Genomic DNA, 13486 nt, shown 5'->3' on the forward strand with positions numbered 1-13486 from the left:
TGAAAGTCGTTCAAGAAGTCTGAGATCCAATCTCAGCCTCTAAATGATTCTTTGCTGTCTTGGGGAAGGGCCTGGGAAGACACAGAGGATTGCCAGGAAACACACTTTGATTTCCTTTGCCTGGGATGGCCCCATGGAAGGACAACCTGCCTTCTGAACAGCTGCCAGCTACCTTGAGACAATTTTCTCTCATTCTCACGCTATTGCCAGCATTCTGCAGTCCTCGGATCATTTGACACTGCCTGCATCTTAATGCACCCAACCAGAAACTCCGTATGGGTCCAGGTGTCAGGGCGCTGCAGCTGTACGATTTCACGTGTTCTGTTGGTGCTAAGTCCATGAACACATAGCCGTGACCTTCACGATGGTGCTTTCTAAGCACTTCTCACAGGAAAATGGACCACCTGAGAGAGGATTAGTGAGTCTCAATAGCAAGTTATTGTAAGAGATAGTTTACACAGAGAGACTACCCTGCCCACAGTTAGTACAGTCTGTGACAATAAAGCTCCCGAGGGATGGATGGTAAAGCTGGCAGAAGTCTTGGTGCTGATGCTGTGGTATAATGAAAGCCTGTGTGGAATGCTGCTTATATAGTTTTACTGTATCCCTTTTCCCAATCATTCCTCAATTGTTAGCTATGAAAAATTAATTGTTTGTTAATTACAAGTTCTCAATTTAGGGCCTTCAGATTTGATGATCCTCTTCTTAGCCTAGTGGAGTTCTTTTATAGTTATGTATACTTCTACACATATTACAATATACATATGTATATGTGCATACATGTATGCCTATTTAAAGAGTTACTAATGTGTCGTGAATATATTCTCTAGCCTCTGTGCTCATATATATATGTATATATACAATATATCAAGTACGCACTGTACATACATGTCACTCTAGATGTGTTTTTTTTTTTTTTGCCAGTCCTAGGGCTTGAACTCAGGGCCTAGCCACTGTCCTTGGACACTTTTTGCTCAAGGCTAGCACTTGGCCACTTGAGCCACACAGTACCACTTCTGGCTTTTTCTGTGTATGTGGTTCCAGGGAATTGAACCCAGGGCTTTGTGCATGCTAGGTGAGCACATTACCACTAGACCATGCTCCTGGCCCTATAGATGTGTTTCTGCATACTGCCAGGCACGGTAGCTCACGCCTGTAATCCTAGCTACTCAGGAGGCTGAGATCTGAGGATCAAAGTTCAAAGATGACCTGGGCACAAAAGAACCTGAGACTTTTATCTCCAATGAACCTCTAGAAAATGGGAAGTGGGACTTGGCTCAAGAGTAGGGTGGTAGCCTTGAGCTGAAGAGCTCAGGGACAGCACCCAGTTTCTGAGTTCAAGCCTCATGACCCCCACACACAGAAAAATGTGTTTCTATTTACCGATCATCTATCTATAATTAGCAAGGAATTTATTGTTAGTATTTACTATCCTCAATTCTCTCTCCACTAGACTGAAATATAAGTTTCCAGAAAACAGTAGACACTCAGAAGAATGTGAGTGATCCTTTAGGCGTGTCTGTGATGTACATCCCTTGTTTGTGCACAAGTTAAGAGCGTATCAGCTCTTGCTCAGTATCATAGCTTAGTGATGGTATGGATTTCAAGTGGTTACTCCATTCAGTCCACTGTATCATGTTAAATCCTGCTTGTTAATTCTAGTTTGTCAACCTTGAAAATTAGCTCTTGGTCATTGAGAATTACACTAACTACTACTGATTCACGTAGTTTTCCCATCACACTTACAGTTCTATTCATGAATGTTTTCTCTAAATCTACATTTTATTTCACACATTTAGAATTCAGTCTAGTGCATGAAGTGATAATAATGATAATATCAGTAATACAAATCCCTTGCTGTATATGAAATACATGGCTTTTCTTAGTTAATTCTCAAAAACCAACTCACAGTTTGTGTGTTTTTATTATAGTACATTCCTGAAATATGTAATGTGAGCCACAGAGATGTTGAGTGACTTGCTGGTCACTTGCATATGTAAATGATGGACTACAGAGTCAAAAATCAGAAACCCTGACTTCAGAGTCCCTATTTCAAGTGAATATAATGTGGTGTTGATCCTATTTTTGAGCTTTTAAAACTGTTAAGAAATAGTGTATACTAGTATGTTTTCCAGTGGTGTAATAAAATGCTGGAGGCTCGATAATGTATAGAGAAATGAGGGCTTACTAAACTCACGGGTTAGGACACTCAGGGCATGCTTGCAACCTTGTTTGGGCTCCAATGAAACCTCAATTACCCATCACACATGGGCTAGATCATGGTAAGAATGTTTGTGAAAGGGACAGATTGTATGGTGAGACAGAAAGTCAGAGAGTCTTTTATAGCAACCTTCACAACTAACACAGACCCCATCTGAATGTCCCCCAATGACTTAAAACTCTTCCAGTTGGGCATCCTCTCTTTATGACTGTACTACCTCTTAACATCGCCGTAAATGTAAGCTTCTAACACTGGAACCCTACTGGAAGACAATCAGGACTTTAAAAGAATCCTTAAGAAGTCAGGTACATTGCTGCAAGATACGGAGAAGAAATCACATACAATAAGTAAAAATATTAATGACTATTAGTATGTAGAATTGCATGCTAAAATTGATAGATGTCGGAGGAAAAGCCTGTTGTACATCATAGCCATAAAACAGCTGATCTCTTCCTGTTGCCTGGATGTTACTACCAGAATGATCAGAATCTGGAAAGTGCAGATTCTGAAAGTCCTTCTAAAGTATGCGAAGCTTTCTTCCAGTGATCTTTGGCTGTTTCTGAAGGCATTGTACATAGGTGGCTACCTCTGCCATCGAATGGGTAGAGGCCAGGGATGTTAGTTAGGCATCTGGTAAGAACTGATAACAAAAAATTGTCCAGCTCAAAATCTCTAAATAGTGTTGAAGTTATCAACTCCAGACCTAGAGATTTTGATGTAGAGGCCCATAATGGGGCCAAGAAATCTTTATTTCCTCTGGTGTCCATGACCCAGGGTCTCTTCTATAGGATTTAAGAGTTTGAGGACATCAGTATAAGCTAGACACACAGAAAAATGCCTTATGGAAGACAGAGGAGAAGGCCTGGAGATCGAAATAGTGATACACAAAGGAAAGACGAGGGAAGAAAAGTTCTGACAGGTAAGCATGAGCTGATGGCAAATAGTGAAAAATAATCAAAGCAACCTCTTCCTTCTACAAGGATGCCTAGCTCTGTCACCAGGATTTAACTGTCTCAGCATCTTGGTTTCAATCTGTGGGTAAATGACTGATAATGCCTTTCTACTTATTTCATACACCCCAATAAGTAGACATCCTAGAATAGTTCATATTCACTCCCATTTTTCTTATAATGTCTTCATAAAATTCCAACTAAGAAACAGAGTGCAGATCATATTTGACTAGATAGATTGGGCTTAGTATCCAAGTGGCATCTTATTAGCCACATAATTTTGGAACTATTGATATTGTTAAATGAATATTTTAAATGCAGTAATGCAGATGTAGAAATTAATTTGTCATCAAAGACACGCGAAACTTTGAGCAAAAATCGGCTGCTATTTACTATTGTTTAGACTACGATAATATTTATCTAGTGGAATGTGACCTAGAATTTAAAATCAACAGAATAAGCATGATAATGATCAGTGTCTCAATCAATCTTAATTAGCGATTTATTTTAATCAAAGAAGCTTCAGAAAACCCCTTTTCAAACAAGTGAGTATTTATAAATGACTTGGGATTTAAATTGCTGGCACTCACTTTTTCATCCTGAGACTAACAGAAAATGGTTCTGATTTTTGGATGATGTAGCAATGGTCTCCACTGTGTTTATGATCAGATAAATAACTGATAACTGAGCATGCTCCAGGCTTTCTAGAATTCATAGTTATGTTGGTATTTTTAACCCATCCATCTTACTATACAAAATACATAAAATACAGGGTCAGGAGTTTGGCCTAGTGGTAGAGTGCTTGCCTAGCATGCACGAAGCCCTGGGTTCAATTCCTCAGTACCACATACATAGAAAAAAGCCAGAAGTGGTGCTGTGACTCAAGTGGTAGAACACTAGCTTTGAGAAAAACCAAGGACAGCACTCAGTCCTGAGTTCAAGCCCCAGGACTGGCAAGAAAAAAATACATAAATTAGTACAATACAGTCAGTTCTTATAGCTACTATACTAATGTCCAGTGTTTCAAAGAATATGAGATAAAGCCTCCTGATTAAGACATGTATGTATTATCTATCTATCTTTGTATCTATCTATCTATCATCTATCTATCTTATATACATGCTTTAATACATACAATGTATAGTATTCAATGTAGTATTAATGTATAATATATGATGCACATTATATACAATTATAATATAAATATAATTTTTCATATTATATATGCTCATAACTCCAAAGCATTCTGGGTAGTGAAACAGATCACTCTGGTCTTAATAATCTCAATTGTCTTCCCTTGAAGGGACCCTCCCATAGACAGATAGTACACTACTTATCTGATATAATATTCTTTTCACAAGACCATGTTGATTCTTCCAGGGAGACTTCAAATTGGCTGCTCCTCCTGGTCAAAGAGTGGGTGTTAGTTGTGTGTTTATTTCTACAGAATCAGAGCTCAGAGACTAATTTTAGAATTATACCCTCCAGTTGTAACTGTTCATATTTCCTTCTTTACCAAAATACATTGGCTGCTTGCCTGGCCTATCATCTTCTACATGTGAAATGAATGCACAATAATTTTAAATTATAGTGTAAAACAGATACTATTAAGAAGATAAATATATTTGGGATGGGAAGTGTAAAATTACAGAGAAAATAATAACCACCAAATGAATGAAAACGCATATACTATGCTGGGTTTCAAAGTATTCTTATTTATGTTAATTAGCTATATATTACATGCCAGGTATTGCTTTTCTTCCTCAGATTGAGCCCAGGGCTTCAATCACTGAGCTGTAAAGTAACCACCTATGCCAATTATCATGACAGTAATCTAATAGGCCTTGGAGAGCTTCTTTTCTTTTTTTAAAAATTCTTTTTGTTGTTGTAGTTGTTTGAAGTTGAGGACTTGTCTTTGTTAGGCAGATGCTCTACCATGTGAGCCACAACCCCAAATTTTTAAAATGAATTCCGTTGCTTTTTGGACATAATCTCTTGCTTTTTATCCAAACTGATCCTCCTACATGTTTTTCCAGCTGAGCTGGAAACTCTCTCTCTCTCTCTCTCTCTCTCTCTCTCTCTCTCTCTCTCTCTCTCTCTCTCTCTCTCTCTCTCACACACACACACACACACACACACACACACACACACACACACACCATCACTTCCAAGCCTCAGAATCTCTGTTTTAGACTGTTATATGGACAAGACGGAGATTAAGATGTATGTTGGCGATCTTGGTATGGATGAAGGAATGAAGGGGCATCTGACAGGAAGTCCATCTAAGTAGAGATCACAACGAGGCGAGGCAAGTGTTGGAGCCTCAGGGATAGAGGAACACCTGCCATATGAGGTCAGAACAACTGGCAAGGACTCTTGGAGCAGGTTCTGATGATGTCGACCTACTGTAAAGCAGCCGTACACCCCACGTAGCCTGAATCATTGTGGGTTAAACTCTGAGTGGTTGGTAACATTCTTAAAAGTGTACTGGTTTGGGTGATATTATATAATCATCCTCAGCTACTGGGTGACTCCAGATTTGGGGTGTTATTCACAGGTATTGGAAACTATAGGTTGGAGTTGGCCAGGAAAGGGATGGATAAAACAAGAAAGACTTTATCAGGGTAACCATGAGGGTTACTCTTGTTTGTCTAGTTGATTGAGGAATAGCCTAGATTAATAAAGCATACCTGGGGTGCATCTGTGAATGTTTCCAGAGACAATTCGGTCCTGGGGGCTTCTACCTAGTGAACAGATGAATCTTTGATAATGTCAGAGAATGATGGCATTGTTAGGAGGGATGGAAAGTGGGAGGTGTGGTCTTTGGAGGGGTCACTGGGGGCAAAACCTATCCCTATCTGACCTTGCTTTCTCTCTGTATTCCCCCTATCCCTGCTTCCCTGACTGTCACTCAGTGAGCTGCTTTGCTCTGCGGGACCTCTCTACCATGATAAAACCCAATGCCTCTGAGCCAAAATGAATCCTTCTTCCCTAAGGTTGCTTCTGTCAGGTTGATCGTAGCTACAGAAAAGTAACTAAGACAAGTCACATTAGTTTCCTGTGCCAAGAATGAAATATGGAGTCAGGCTGACAAGGGGCAGAGGTGAAAACAGGAGAGCCAGGTGGGAGCCTATAGGGTTGTCACTGTAGTGTAATTCAGTCAGAATTGAGTTGTTCCGGCTGAGGACATGCAGCTGGCTAGCAGTGGAAATGGAAGTAGGACTGAATAGCCTATGTTTCTGCCTTCCATTCTTTCTGCAGTGCCCTGTTTCTCTTGGTTTAAACTTGAGGATGAATGGGATGCCTTTCTGGTTGTTTTGGGGTCTACTAAGCCTCCTGATCAATGGTACAACTCAGTTCTTTCCTCTTCCCATTGTCAGAAATAGACAAATAGATACAAAATAGCTCCTTGTTTTGTCTTGCACTCCCAAGAGCTCATTTTGCCTACACCACAGTAGGTCTTTCCATTGAAACTCTGTATTTATACTTTTGGCTCATGCAATCCCTCGAGAGTAATGAATTCTCCATATCCAGCACAAGCTTCATCATGAATGTTGTGATAAAAATTAGTATGTTATATTGGAGTCTATGGATGTAAGTTGATGCCTTTTTAAATAGGAACATATGCGTGTATTTATGAGAATTAAATTTCCAAAGATCTAGATACATTTGTGGAGAGAATTGTTTAGACTTGTTGGATTATTTTTTTTTTGGGGGGTGGACATTAGTACTGGTGTTTGAATGCAGGGCTTTGCACTCTTGCTTGGCATTTTATTCAAGGTTCTCTACCAATTGAATCATACATCCACTTCTGGCTTGTTGGTGGTTAAATGGAGATCAAGAATCTCTTGGATTTTCCTGTTCTAGCTGGTTACAAAGCCAGGATTCTTACATCTCAGCCTCCTGAGTTGATAGAACCACAAGCACGACTCACCAGCACCTGGCTAAATTTTATATTCACTTGATTTTTGTTTTTGCAGGAGTTATCCTTATTTATTATAGCTTTCCCAAGTCAAAATGCCTAACAGATGGAAGAATGTCTATGGTAATGAAGCCCTTCCATGTAGTCAGTCGCCTACAAATGAGTATGTGAGAAGAGAGGAGGTCTGACGTGTTTATCTGCAAAATAGATGTACTTGATATGGAAACCATGGGTGTTGGGGGATGACATATAAACATGTACCTGAGCATGATACTTCAGGTAATCAGAATTCCCATAGCAAGCCAACACTGGCATTATTTCAACTGACCCTTGAAGTCCAGCATCTTTCATGGCTAGGAGGACTTGCCTGTCACGAGAATAAAACTTCAATAAGCAAACCCCCCAAGGCCTTTTTTTTTGGGGGGGGGGTGGCCTTGGGGCTTGAACTCAGCCTGGACACTGTCCCTGAACTCTTCAGCTCAAGGTTATCACCCTACCCTTGAGCCAAGCACCACTTCCCATTTTCTAGAGTTTAATTGGAGATAAGAGCCTCTGGCTTTGTCTCTGGCTTTTGATTCTCAGATCTCAGCCTGTTGAGTAGCTAGGAATACTGGCATGAGCTACCACACCTGGCCCCTCAAGGCCTTTGAACAAAATATAAATAGGTATTTTATGTGTGCATTTTGAGGTAAGGAAGTCTTTCTTGTCTTGATTACTCTCTGTTACAAAGACTTGAGATTCCTTAAATCATGTTTTTATGCATTCAGGTTGCCCATACCTTATGCAAAGTCCTAGATTCTAAGTCCTAAACAAAAGAGCCAGTGGATTATTTTAGGAAACTCCTCCTATTGACTGGAGGGGGAGGGAGGACCCTATAAAAAAGAGTCACGTGGTAATCTTCCCTTACTTCCTGTTGGGTGTGTGAAATGGAGGCAGACCTGTAGTTGGTGCCCACATTTGAAGAAGCAAAAACACCTAAGATGAATAGCAGAGTGTGAGGAGAGAAAGAAGGACCAGAGATGTGTAAAGGTGGATATTCAAAACACTTAACAACTTCTACCACAAAGGTTCAGATTATTCAGAGTGAGGTGCAATAAACAATAAATGAAGTACCATCTGTCCTGACTATAATGGTACAGGAAGAAAAAAAAGTGGATAAACAGCTCACATAATATTTTGGAGATTTCATTCACATGTTATCTATTAATTTTCTTTCAGGGATAAACTTAGATTTCCTTTACTTCAAATTCAGTTTCTTCCAAACTTTAAATTGCAGAGTACATGACAAAACCAAAATTTAAGTGTGTAGGTATGCCTTTTGTCAGTATATCCATGCAATCAAAGTATTGAGCTTCATCTGGAGACTCAGGCTAGAGGAACCTCTGATCATTTGAACTCCTAAATCTATCACAAAAGTTGCTTCTTTATTTAGTTATTTGAACTCCTGGTGAGGCCTAGTGGTACAACTAATCCAAACGAGTAGATAATCCAAAAATGCCATTTATATTTGGCTCTGGAATACACTACCAGATGTTACTCTAGTAGATTTCCCTTCCTAATTAGGCCTCACTTAAAGTAGAAGTTAATTTCGTCTTCATTAGCTATTTTCAAATCAGCAGCATGGGGCAAGAAGGAAACTCAAAGCATGCTGGGTATTTGGGGAAAGTTGGCCCAGAGCAGAAAGTCACAGTAGATTGTGAGTGAAGAATGAAATTCAAACATGGATAATCAAGATGATGGGCATATACACTGGTAATGTTCTTAAGTACCATCTTGACAGATTCTTGGGCCTTATTGACTATTTTTTTATCCTATTAATCATGAGTGCAAGAAATTTTCCATAATCAGAGGTTAAAAGAATAAACTGAAATTTTGTACTGAAAAACAGAGAGGCTCAGAGAGGTTAAGTGACATCTCACAAAGATTGATCTCTGGATAAACAGTACCTGTGAAGCAGAAACTGATTAATGAGTGATAAGACAACCCCCCCCCCCGTTTCCTTCTTATTGATGATTTGAATAATGAGGAAGCAAGAATTCTTGTGGCCCTAATTCGCATTAAGAGAGCTAAGATAATGAAGCTGTGATTAAATGGCTATTAAACTATTTTTATCAAACAGAGATCAAGTGAGTGTGAGAATCTGGGGACGCAGAATGTAATTGCAATTCTACAAGATGCAGAAAAAATTACTATCATAAGCAGGGCATGGTCCTTCCCTAATAGCCTCCATTTAAAATCTTCGGGATGCCACATGCAGTTTTCCCTCTGCCTTTCTCCCTTCAGGTGTCCAATAGCATTCCAGAGTCACACATCTCCTCTTAGACTGGGTGGATGTATGCGATCTGTAGGGGATGCACTTGGCGCTCTGCTGAGCCGAGTATGCCATTTGTCCCACTATATGTCACCAGCTGGAGATCCTTTTGCCTGTGATCACAAAGGAAGGAGGAAAGCCAAGCTCATACACTGAATCCAAACTTTCATTCTTGGTGTGACCAGAAACACTCAAACAGGCATGCTCTTCACCTGTACCTTTTGGATTTTATCAGAATTAGGACAGGTCACCTAGGGACAGGACAGTAGTACCAGAAAGCAGGGATGAATCTTTAAAATTTGATTCTCCATTGTGATTGGTTAGTATAAATGCCCTCCTATCATCTGTCACTGGAAATTCCTTACACCTAGACCGAGGCTTTGTTGCTGTGCCTTCTTACTTCCTGGCGAATCGTTGGAGAGAGGAGGTTTATAGGCACATGGACCTTTATTTAGGTCGGAAGAATAGCAAGAGAATCACATTCTATAAGGAGAAGCCAAGGTTGAAACCCCCCATAGGAAATAATTCTTGATAGTTACAGAGCTCAACTGTGGAAATGCCTGTTAGCCTGTTTTTGTCTTTTACCTTCTATCTCAGCTGACAGAGCCATGAAAGAGCTGTTGAGACCTGCCCAATTGGAGATCTGGTTTTGTCTTTTTTTGTTTTCCCTCCTCATCATTCTGCTTTTCTTTCTTTTCTATTTTATTTTAGTTTTTACTCTCAGAAGGAGCTGAGACGTATATTTTTGTTAAGAAAAAAAGCCATTTCAAATAATTGGAGAGTGGTATCAGGGCTGTGTCTTTGAAAGGTTATCTTGCAATGTCATTTTACTGACTAATGTGTTTCCACACCTTGTCACTTGTGAACAGACATGTTCGTAGGCCATTTCACTTCATCTGCAGTGACGCTGATTTATTTGCTCTGTAAATTGGGACCACAGCATTAATGGAGAGTGACATTAATTGTTTCTCAGAGTCCTCTTTGCCATATCCAGTGTCTTCTTTGGGACATATGATTGTTAAAACTTATACAAAACTAATTGAAGTGGCCACAGTGAGGGTCCAGCCATGTCTGCTCAGTGTTACATGGACGAGGACTATTCCATGAGCTTTTGCACAAAGGTATCATTAATAAACATCATGCTTTCTTCACAGCCTTCTGTAATTACAGAAAATACAGAAAAATTGAGATCCTAATGTTTATTTCTTTTCTTCTGTGGGTGAAGAAGAAATTTACTAAAATAAATGGTCTTAGAGTACCTTTCTGAGCCACTCATGTGGAGGGAGGATAATAAAAATATCATAACAATAAGAAATGGTCATTTTGAGTAAAGATGGAGAGCATATAATGAATACAACATCCTTTGCGGTATAGTCTATTTGAATATAAGGACCCCTAAATAAGTATCCCAACATGAGCACACACATACACACACACACACACACACACACACACACACACACACACACACACCCATGCCAATCTTCAATCTGCAAACCTCCCCCACCACACAGTGTGGTTCCAGGATAGGAGAGAATTAAAATAGTTGGTGGTTTAATCAGATGATGTAAATTAATTATGACATTATCAAGCACCAATATTTCTGCCATTATATTTGATATAAATTCATCTCAGGCTTATTAAAGAAATTGGAGAAAACTAGTTAATTTAAGTGTTCTTTGTTATTTTGACTTGATTGGAATTATAGAAGTTTATTTACACAAGGGATAGAGCTAAGGCGCTATTGTATTATATAATTGAAAGCAAATAGCAGCTTGTAGTAGGTCTGGAAAGCCAAACATGAAATTTAAATCAAGGTAAACAGAATTACTCATTTATTGGTAAACATTCCTAACTATTTTTCCTGACATCCTCTTTGACTTCAGCGGAGTAAGATTTTTATATTTTTATGTTCCATTAAGAGTGGGCTACTTGTAAAAGATGCCCAATTTCTTTTCTTTTCTTTTTTTTGTCAGTCATGGGGCTTTGTCCCTGAGCTCTTCAGTTCAAGGCTACTGCCCTACCCTTTAAGACACTGCGCCACTTCTAATTTTCTAGCGGTTAACTGAAGATAAGAGTCTTACTGCCTTTATGCCTGTGCTGGCATTGAACTGTGCTCCTCAGCTCTCAGTCTCCTGAGTAACTAGGATTTCAATCATGAGCCACTGAGTCCGGCTCCAATTTCTTAAAAGTATGTGTATGTGCCCACATGAGCAAAGATTTGAGATATTTCCAGTGATTATCTTGTTAGGTAATACAAAGGTACAGTCATGGGAAGCTCATTATTCTGAGATGATTTAATATGCAGTATATTTTATTAGACATAATCTGTTAAGAACAGTTTAAAAACCTGAATTTACTTTCTTGGCATGTTGGGGAACATAAAAAGAGTATAATTAGAAGTTGTGCCTACCAAATTAGGATCCTAGGTATAAATTAAGGGAAAATAGTCTTACTGCCTTTATTAGTTAGATCACATGGATATACATGGCCCAGAAGAAGTGGAGCTGGGATGGCAGAGGGGTTGATAAGATTTTGTTATTGAATTGTATACTTTCAATTTTAATCAATTGGTCACTTTGTAGAAGTTGAATATGACATTTTGATGTTAAAAGTTGACCACAGGGCTAGAAGTTTGGCCTAGAGGTAGAGGGCTTGCCTAGCATGCATGAAGGTCCGGGTTCGACTCCTCAGTACCACATACCTAGACAAAAAGCTCAAGTGGTAGAGCTATGTCCTTGAGAAAGCCCAAGGACAGTGCTCAGACCCTGAGTTCAGCTCACCACTTTTAGTTAGATTTTAGCTTCTTTGTTAGGATCTGGAGATCCATCCATTTGTCATACCACCCATATCCCAGCTACTTTATTCACAATCTCCAAAACACGACAGTGAATACAAGACGTCCCATGCAAATGTAAAATAAAGCCAATTAAAGCCCACTATGAGAAGAAATGGCTCTTCTTAGCCTCTTGAATGAAAACAAAAATAATCTAGTTTTACTCCTAGATAAAGTGGTCAGTAATGAGGGAAAACAATTTTTATGTGAAAATAGAATGTATACGTGATAAAGCTCTGCCTAATTTCTCTAGTAATACAATTTGATTTTCTGATTAGCTGTCTTATTCTGTGATTCTTGTAATTTTGTCAGGTCAATTAACTGGAGTTCAGTGCTGGAGAGGGAGAGGAAGTGTGGGCACTGCTAGCTTCATTAGGTGTCAGTAGCTTAGGTGCATTTTGTAATAGAATCTGTGTGGGATAATTTAGCCCATATTGTTAATGTCATAGAATAGAGAACTTGATAAAAAAAAAAAGAGATTGGGAGCAGTTCAAATTGGACAAATAATATGAAGTGTCACAAGAAGGAGAAGAAAGTGATCTCCACAATATATATTGTCAGCAATAAATTCATATCAATAAATTATTCAGCAAGTTATCATTGACAATCCAGCCATATTGTAGGTCCAGTACTAAGACTTACTGTCTATGTATAGAGACGACAACACATTGTCTTGTTAGTAAGCAAGCCTGTAAACTCCATTATATGATTCCTTGAGTGTTCTTGTACAGAGTCTTAAAATTGATACTATCTTTTTCAAAAATTGCTCTTGCTTTCCACTAGCAGGGATTCTTGAAGAGATGCTATTTTGTTTTATTTTTCTTTGTGTCTCCAACTTACAGTATGCTATAGGGTTCAAACTTGTGGGTGGAATGAATGGTGGAAAAGTTAGCTTTCCATGGCGTGTTGACGAATATGAATGAGTCTGAAAAGTGGGAAGACAAGTTAGAATGCATTTGTAGAAGCCACCATGATACAAGTGCTAGAATTTTACTCCTGATTACAAGGAATGGATGCTTTGAACAGGCATTGCAAAGTGAAGTGTCAGATAAAGAGGAGTCTGGGTAGTCCAGAGACAGTTTTGAAGAATCGTTTTCCAAACTAAAGGAGTCAAGAGAAATAGCAGTTTTGCTATGACAAGTCCAAAGTTAGGGCTTTAGCAAGGAGGAAGCTGTTTTAAGGTAGATTTGTCCAGTAAGAGATTTATGACTCGAGTTGGGAGAGATGTCAGAGAGAAAAAAATAAA

The 13486-nt window shown here is 39.1% G+C and overlaps 1 protein-coding gene across 2 annotated transcripts in view; it reads left to right on the forward strand.

Moving 5' to 3' along the window:
- Ppargc1a (PPARG coactivator 1 alpha) overlaps positions 1–13486 on the forward strand; it is a 102288-nt gene that overhangs the window by 46551 nt on the left and 42251 nt on the right. The window lies entirely within an intron of this gene.

This window comes from Megascapheus bottae, chromosome 13, assembly GCF_031878675.1.
Source record: "Megascapheus bottae isolate mThoBot1 chromosome 13, mThoBot2.hap1, whole genome shotgun sequence".
NCBI classification, from domain to species: Eukaryota; Metazoa; Chordata; class Mammalia; order Rodentia; family Geomyidae; genus Megascapheus; species Megascapheus bottae.